This window comes from Castor canadensis, chromosome X (assembly GCF_047511655.1).
Source record: "Castor canadensis chromosome X, mCasCan1.hap1v2, whole genome shotgun sequence".
Taxonomy (NCBI): Eukaryota; Metazoa; Chordata; class Mammalia; order Rodentia; family Castoridae; genus Castor; species Castor canadensis.
Genome location: NC_133405.1, coordinates 143,870,794 through 143,880,413, shown reverse-complemented (window position 1 = coordinate 143,880,413; position 9,620 = coordinate 143,870,794).

The window sequence follows — 9,620 nt, the reverse complement described above, 5'->3', positions numbered from 1 at the left end:
TGGCTCTACATTTTCTTTTGGCTAAACAAGAGGGGGTATGTGCCATAGACAGTACTTCCTGTTGCACATCTACGAACACTTCAGGCATTGTAGAGTAACGTGCAGATTACATTCTCCAACAGGCTACGTGGCTCCGGGAGCAATCTCTTGAAACTCAGGTTTCTACACAGATAAGAGACCAAATAAAATCCTGGATCCCCTCCAGGACTTGGTGCCTACCCTTTCTGGGGCCTATAGTTGCCATTATTCTCTTGCTTGTGTTTGGGCCTTGCATTCTAATGTTACTTGGCAAGTTTGTTTCTTCTCGCCTAGAATCCATCAAACTACAAATGCCTCTGATGGAGATGAAAGCAACCCACTTATCACGGTCCCCTTGACAACCCCTCTCTGGTCAGCCCTGATGCCCGTGGGCCCCTTCATCGCCCCCAGTCAGCAGGGAGCAGTTATTGAACAGACTTCATCATCTCTATCCCTAAAAGCAGTTAGGGCGACCATTGAGAGTGGGGAATGAAGTATGGACTTTTGGGAGGTCCCAAAAGTGATAAGTGGCCAAGGAGACACCTCTTCTTCCCAGGAAACCTCTGTCTGCACCTGAGAGACATCTGTGCCACAGGCAATGCAAAAAAAAGGCTATAAAACCCACTCCCCACCCTGACCCACGGGATCACCGGTTTCCGGGTCCCCCTGCACTCCCCAACATGCAGTCTTTCTCTTCTCTTCTCTACAAATAAAATCTTTCTGACCTCTGCTGTTGGAGTCCACCTGTGCTTTCATCCTGAGAATGGGCTCAAGAACCCTGAGCACCTGAAAATCCTGCGCGTGTCATCTGTGCATCACCACCGGGGGTGTGTCTTTGTGCTCACATGTAGCACTGTTGAAACTCTCAGGTGTAGCATACCTAGTGCTTGCTTGCTGCTTCTCAGATTCATCATGGTGTCCGTTCTCTTTCTGGGTGCCCTAAAATATGAATTGAGATTGGGATTGTAAACTAGCCATCTAGGGATACATGCCAAATAGCATTTTTCACCTCTTTCTGTGAGTGAGGAAATCAGATTTGTGGGTGCTTTATGTTGTCAATGTAATCTTTGGTGAATGCCACTGGTGGAAAACTCTGTGCTTTCTGTAAAATTTGCATTATGGTCACAGAGGATACTATTTTCTTGCTTTGTTTGTATTTGGCCTCAGGGAGGCTGGTTTCTTTTTTCTCTCTATTTTCCCTGATAAAAGAATGCATCTCTGAATGATGGGGCAGCCTGGTGTCTGCCTCCATTGTTTTCTTTTCCTTCTGTAAACTGTGTGGGGATTATTCTGTGTGGCTATGTGCCAATTGGGAGAGTAACTGTGGCATAGTCCAAGCAAGATCTTTTCTCTTAACTTTTCAATGCAAATGTTTATTATGTGCTGTGGAATTCTCCTGTGACTGTTACTCCTATTTAGAAGATTCCATTGAGGTGATATTTGTGGATGATTCATAGTTGGTCTATCTATGGGGAGAAGTGGAGCCTGGTATCTCCTACTCAAAAACTTCAGCTATGTCACCTTCTGGCTTTCTGTTGTACAGTTCATCTTTCCAATGTATTCGTAGCATCTTTGTTAAAACCATTTGGCTGTACAAGGGTAGATTTACTTTCTGGCTCTCTATTCTGTTCCTTTGGTCGGTTTGCTTTTTACACCAATGTCGTTCATGTTGGTTTGACTATTACAACTTTGTTGTATAGTTTTAATTTAGGTAGTAGTATACATTTTTCTCTTTTTGACCGAGATGGTTTTGCATACAGGTGAGAGAGCACATATGAATTTTACAATTTTTTCCATGTCAGTGAAGAATATCTTAGGTGTTTTTGTAAGATTTCTCAGGCTCTTAAATCACTTTGGGTAGTATGGGCATTTAGTTAACATTCTTTCTTCCTGTTTATGAACACAGGAGGCCTTTTCATACTTTGCAGTTGTTTAAATCTCTTTTGTCTCTCCTGTCTTACAGGTTAAAACATTCACCTTTTTAGTTAAATTTATTCTTGGATATTTTGGTTTTATACCCATGTTACTGGAATACCCTCCTTGATTTTCATTTCAGATAACTTGCCATTGTTGTGCAGCAATATTCCAGTTTCTCAGAGATGACAATATTTACACCATGTGAAGTTGCTACTGATTTTTTGCATATTGATGCTGTACTCTGCAACTATGCTGAATTTGAAAATTAATTCTAACAGTTTTTAATGGGATGTTTGGCATTTTCTACATATAAGAACTTGTCTTCTGCAACCAATGGTAATTCGATGCTCTCTTTTTTATTTCAGGATTCTTTCTTTTTTCTTACTGATTGCTTTGGCTAGCAATTACTTAAACATTTTGAATGAAACTGGTAAATGTTGCCATCCTTGTCTTATTCCTGGTCTCACACAGAAAGGTTTAAACTTTTTCCCCATGCAGTTTAATGTTATCTGTTTGATTTTAGGAATGACCTCTACAGTATTGAGAGATGTTCTCCCAGTACATACTCATTCAGCATTTTTATCAAATGCATCTATTGAAATGAGCATGTTCTTTACTCTTTAATTCTATTGCTCAGGTAGAACATGTGTTTTGATTTCCATATGTGCATAGACTCATCCTTTGGCTGAATCCCACTACATGATGGCAAATAATATTTTTATTAGTGCATTAACTGTGTAAGTGGTATGTATATCCATGCATTTCTCATGCATCTATCACATCTGTCCTCCCTTTTCCCCTCTTTTATCCTTCCCTCCCTTTCCTAGTCTCTAATAGACCTTCTACTTTCAGTATATCCTTTCTCCATGTCTTATTTTTCATATGGGAGATAAAGTATTTGATGGCTGTCTTTCTTTGTCTAAGTTATTCTGCTTAACATGATGTCCTCAGTTTTATCCACTTTCCTGTAAGTGACAGGATTTCATTCTTCTTTGTGGATGAATAATATTTCACTGTATATTTATACCACATTTTAAATTGCAGTCATCTGTCAATGGGCACCTGCGCTGATTCCATTACTTGGTATTGTGAACAGTGCTAAAATAAACATAAGTATAAAGTGTCTGTTTTGTATGTGGACTTCATTTCTTTTGGATGTATTCCTGGGAGTGGTATGGCTGCGTTAAATGATAGTTCTAGTTTTCATATTTTGGAGCCTCAATTCTGATTTGTGTAGCGGCTGAGCAAACTCTCTTTACTACCAACAGTTTACCAGGGTTCTTTTCTCTATACATGATAACCAGTGTTCAAGTTTGTTTTGTTGTTAATAACCATTCTAATGTCATTCTGGGATGAGATGGCATATCAATATTGTTTTCTGATGGTCAAAGATGTTAAGCATTTTTAATATATTTATTGGCCACTTGTTCTTCTTTAGAGCAATGTGTATTCAGGTAATTATCACATTTTTATGATTATCTCTCTTTTCTGCTGTTAGATTTTATGATTTTGCTTTGGTTAGTATAGGCATCATAACAATATCTCCTCTCAAATCCTTTAATACAGGAGGTCTTTTACTCCTTAGTATATTCTTCAACATGTTTCTTCAGTGTTCTGTAATGTTTGCTGTATAGAGTTTTAGTTCTATACTTAGGTAGGTTTATTTCTAATATTTTTTGTGGCTGTAGCTAATAGTATTTACTTCCTTGTCATTCACAGGGCTGTTCAGTTTTTAAATGTTGATTTTATAGCCTACTACTTTACTGAATTTATCAGTTCTAGCAGTCTTATGGTGAAGACTTTAAGATTTAATAAGTGCAGAATCATATCATTAGCAAACAGCAATAATTTGGCTTCCTCCTTTCCTAATGTATACATTTCATTTCTTTCTCTTGCCTGATTGATCTAGTTAAAATTTCCAGTATTATAAGAATGCAAATAGTAAAAGTACACAACTTTAAATTGAATCTGGTCTCAGAGGAAATGCTGACAGCTTTTTTTCCAGTTCAGAGTGATGTCATAAATATGACATACATGCATTATGTTGGAGTATGACCTTTCTATATCTACTGTATGTATGGTTTTTATCATGAAGACATATGGAATTTTATTATGTGGACAATGGGCTCTGTCTGATATGTGAATATCTATGCCTGCTTACTTTTGAATCCTGAATGTTTTGGAGATCTTTTTCCATACTTCCCTCTTAGGTTGTGTGTACCTTTTGTTGTGAAGTATATTCTGTAGAAGACAGATTGTTGGATTTTTGCCTTTTGAACCAATCAGACCACCTGTGTCTTTTGATTGTAGAGTTACAGGCATTTACATTTAGAGTTATAACTGAGGGATGTTTACTGATTCCTGTATTTCTATAGGTTTTTTTTCTAGATTGAGTCTTATGTTGCTTGCTCTTCACTTTTGACATTGTTTATCTGTGAGTTTTGTTTGCTCACTGAGTTAATCATGCTTGCTACTTTCCTAGCTCTGTTTTGATGCTGCTTTGGATTTTTACTTTCTTGACCTTTTTTGATTTTGGTTTTTCTTTTGTTCTCTTCCATGTTAGCCTTTGAAATGCCGGCATGGAGAATGTGAAGTGCTTTAGTTTATCCTTTTCTTTCAGGTGCTGTTTCTCCCTTGAGAATGAAGGGAAGCTTTGCTGGATGTAGTGGTTCTTGGTTGGCAGGTATGCTCTCTTAAAGTTTGAACTCAACTGCTTCATGTTTCCCTGGATTACAGCGTTGGTGCTGAGAGGTCTGAGTGATTCTTAAATGTTTTTGTATGTGAGCTGGTTTTTTATTCTTATAGCTTTCAGTATCCTTATTTGGGGCATTTAAATTATGATATGATGAGGAATTTTTCTTTTCTGGCCCTGTGTGTTTGGAGTGTGAAATGTCTCCTGTATGTGGATGTCTATATCATTACATGGATTTGAAATTTTTCTGCTATGACTTCATTGAATGGATTTCGAATGCCTTTAGTTTGTATTTCAATTCCTTCTTCTACCCCATGAATTCTTAGGTTTGGTCTTTAATTAGGTCCTAGGGATTTCTACTTGGTTGTTTTTCATATGCTCAATTTCTTGCTGAATTGAACATTATGAACAGCATTATGTTGTTGAATTTCTTGTCTAGGTCTTGTTTTGATTTCCTGACTTCATTTGTCTTTATATTTGAAAGCTCTCTGAGGGAGGCCACTGATCATTTTTAATTGTCAAATTCTGAATTCTCTCTCAGATACTTTGACAATTCATTGTCCTTGGATTCAGATATTGAGTTGTTGTGATGGGAGTTTGCAGGTACGATATTGCCTTGGTGTTTCATATTTACATTTCTACACTGTGATTTGCATATCGGTCATTCTGTTTTCTTTTACTTTCTTGGGTAAGTAAATGCCCCACTAGAGTAGCAAGGTTAACAGTTCAACAACAAATAAATAAATGAATGAGCAAGGAATAATTAGAACCCTTAACTGTTTCCCCATTAAGGTTGCATGGGAGCAAAACTCTGGTTTTTGGGGGTGCTTAACACTAGTTGAAAGGCATAGGGATTGTAAATTGAGTGTTATAGGGGTTGGGCATGGAGAAGGGAGGGGAGTTTGAAGGTGGAAGGAAGGGGAGGTAGACAGGAGAGGCAACAGTGTGAGCTCTATATCTGATAACAGGGAAATAGAGAATGATTTGAGGAATAAAGAGAAAAAAATGAAAAAGGTTCTAACAATCAGATACCACATTTTAAAAAGAAGAGAAGAAAGAATAAATAAAAGAAAGAAAAAGCCTAAATGAAACCAACTTGGATGAAGGGAAAAAGAAGACAAAGGAACAAAACAAGACAAAATGACAAACAACAACTACAAAAACAATTGCATTTCTTGTCTGAGGGAGGTGTCATTTGTATTCTCTGTATTTGTTCAAGTTAGTCCTTTTCATCCTGGTTGTTATGGGAATAGTTTTAGGAGGTCAGAGTTGTACCTCTAGGTTAAGGTATGGAAGGGGTTTTAGGGGAGGGCAGATGAGATGGTGTGATTGACATGTTCCAGGCCAAATCTCTTAAGGAGCTTTGTACATGGAGTTGTTTTGGGTCTGAATTGCCTCTGTAGATAGAGAGCTTTGACTTCCTGTTGAACTGTGGAAAGATCTGAGCAGATAGGGGCCCTTGTCCTGTGAGTAGCACACAGGTGGTTTGAAAGGGTGGGATTACCAACCTCTGGGCCTTTTGCTGTTTTTCAGATTGCCATCATCAAATCCTCACCCTTTCTCTGTTTGCCTCTGGTGGCAGTCTCCCATGCAGATACTGCGGTTCTGCAACCTGGAACTCTACTGGACACAACCTTTTAAGTCTACAGATTTCCTCCATTTTGAAGCTCTGTTTGCCCTTACTTGCAGCCAAGCAGCTTCTCTAAGTTGGGTTTTCAATCAGTGGTGGTTGGTGTTTTTTGTAAATGACCTTATTCAATGAAGCTGTTCTGTGGTAAGACAGGGTGGGGCCACTAAGCTTTGGCTGTTTTTGCTGTCTTCCTGACAGGAACACTTGGATTGCCCTATCTGCTTCTCTCCTTCACTGATTTTGCTTCTGGTGTCAGATTTTTACTGGAACACTCTTTCTGGATGTTGCAGAACAATCTGGGTTGTGACTTTTCAAGTCCCTTCAACTGTACAGTCACCTGCCCACAAGTAGTTTCAGAAATCCAGCTCTCTGTCAGGGAAACCAGGTGCTTTGTTCTGGAAAATTTCTCTTTAATTTCCCAGAATGCTCTAAGTCAAAGCCCCTTGGTGGCCAGGTGCCTCAAAATGCCCAGAGGTTTGATTGCTTCTTTTTTTTTCAAGCTCCCTAAGTAATTCAGACTTGATCAGGTGGCCTTCTCTCAAAATGATGCCTTCTGACAGGTCTTTGAGATATGGGGAATGAGGGTTTTCTTTTTTTGTGTGTCCTTATCTGGTTTCATAAAATGAGTTTAGTAGTGCTCCTTCTCTTCTCTGTTTTTTTTTTTTTTTTGGAATAGTCTGAGGAACATTTGCATTAGTTTTTCTTTAGAGGTTTAGGAAAGAATTTGACTGTGAATCCATCTCTCCCTGTAATTTTCATTGTAGGGATACTCTACTACTGATGTAGTTTAACGGCTTATTATAAGTCTGTTTAGGTGGCTTATATACTCTTTGTTCAATAGGAAAAAATGCATATAGAAATTTATTCATTTCATCTAGATTATCCAGTCATTCAGAATACAGGTTTTCAACATATTCCTTAATGTTCCTCTGAATTTCTTTGGTAATTCTTGTGATGTCCCATTTCTCATCTCTAACTCTATTCCTTTCAGTCTTCTCACTCTTTTTTTGGTAATTTTGGTTAAAGGTTTATAAACCTTGCCTATCTTTTTAAAAACCAAATTTTTGTTTCATTGATTCTTTGTAGTATTCATGTAGTCTCCATGTTGTTAATTACTGCATTTAATTATTTCTTTCCTTAAGAATTGTCTTGTTCTTGTTTTTCTAAGACCTTTAGATGCATTGTTAGTTTATTTATTTGAAATTTCTCTGTGTTTAACGTACGCATTTATACGTATAAACTTTTCCCTAGTACTGCCTTTGCTGTGTCTCAGAGGACCTGGTAAATTATGTTTTTATCTTCACTTGAATCTATGAATGTTTTTATTTCTTATCTTATTTCTTCAATAACCCACTGATCATTCAGAAGTTAATAGTCCAGTGTTAGTGTAGATTTTGTAATTTCTCTTGTTTCTGATTTCTAGCCTTATTCCATCATCCTGTGTAATAAAATACAGGAATTTATTTTGATTTTAGTGCATTTCTTAGGCCTTGTTTTACTCTAAAATATGTTCTGTTTTGGAGGAAGTTCTGTTGGCTACAGAGAAGAATGTGTATTCGGAAGTTCTTGATGGAAGTTCATTTGGTCTGTAGTGTCAATTAATCCTGAGGTTTCCTTGCTGATTTTTTGTCTGAATAAGTGAAATATCAACAGGTGAGAGAGAGGTATTAAAGTCACCCACTATTACTGTGGGGTGTGTCTGAGCTTTTATGGAGGGTACTTTTTCCTTTCTGAAATTGGGTGGGCCAACATGTAGTATGTATATGTTTACAAATTTAATTTCTTCTCATGGATTGTTCCCTTTATTAAGAGGAAGCAACCTTTGCTTCTCCTGAGTGATTTTGGGTTGAAGTCTGCTTTGTCAGAGATGAGTATAGCTCGATTTGGGGTTTCATTTGCTTAGAAGTTCTTTTTCCATCATCTCACATTAGCATGTGTTTGTCTTTGCTCATGAGACGTGTTTCAGGTAGATATGCAATGGTTGGGCTTTGTTTTTTAATTTGGTCCACAATTGATGTCTTTTGTTTGGAGAAATGAGATTGTTTTTGTAGTGCTTGCCTCTGTTTTGTCTTCACTTGTGAGATTTATTTTTTTCCTGTTATTTATGGTTGCATTTATCTTCTTTGTGCAGAATTACTTTGCGTATGGCAGAATTGGTTTACTGGTAATAAATTGCTTTACTTTTTGTTTATCAATGGAAGGTTGTTATTTCTCCTTCAATTATGAATGGCAGCCTTTCTGAGCAGAATAGTCTAGGTTACCGATTATTTTCTTTCATAGTGTGAAGTGCGTCATTCCATCCCCTCCTTGCTTTTATGATTTCTATTGAGAAATATGCTCTTACTCTGATGTCTCTACCTTGAGAGCTTGTTTGGAGGTTCTAGCAGGGGAGCGCAGCTACTCGCATACCCTTGACCGAAGAACGGTCCTCCTCTATCCGGGATGGTTGTGCTCTTTGACCGAGCGCACAGCTTCAGGTGGGACACACATGGAGTGGTGAGGGAGGAAGGGGACACCCACCTGGCCAGCCAGATCAGCTGACTCAACCCTGCCGATCAATGGGGTGACAGATGTCGCAGCCAGATCACCCTCACATCCTGTCTCTACCTTTAATAAGTGATTTGGCACTTTTTCCTCATACCTTCAAAACTCTGTCCTTTACTCTAGTCTTAGTATTTTAATTATAATATGACATGTGGACGTTCTAGTTTGTTCTTTTCTTTGGAGTCCTGAAGACCTCCTATATCTGAATGGACGTCTCTTTCTCAAGATCAGGAGTTTTCTGCCATGATTTGAAAATCATGTTTCCTATGCTTTAGCATAAATCTTTTCTGCTTTCTTGTCCATAATTTGTATGTTTGGTCTTTTAATGGAGTCCCAAAGTTCTTATACGTTCTGTTCATACCTCTTCACTCTGTTTTCATGAATTTCCTTTGATTTTTCTATTATATTAATCTTGTCTGCAAACGCTGATATTCTGTCTTCCATTTATTCCAGCCTACAGGAGATTTTAACTGAGTTTTTAAATTGATTTACGTGACTTTTTCTTTTCAGAATTTCAATTTGATCTTTTTAGGGTGTCTATATATTTATTGAATTCCCCTTTCATGTATTGCTTGCTTTCCTTGTTTCATTTGTATCCACTTTGAGTTCATTTTGCCATTTGTTTTAATCATCTTTAGATTTTTAACTATTTTCATTCTGTTTGAATTATTTTAGCTGTTTACTTGATTTCATTGAGGCGTGCATGTTTTCTTTCATTTCATTGGTCATTTTTGGCATCATTATTTTGATTTCAATATTTGAGACTCAATTCACTTTGCTATCATTCAGATACTTTGTTGTATGATATTTTTTCACTTT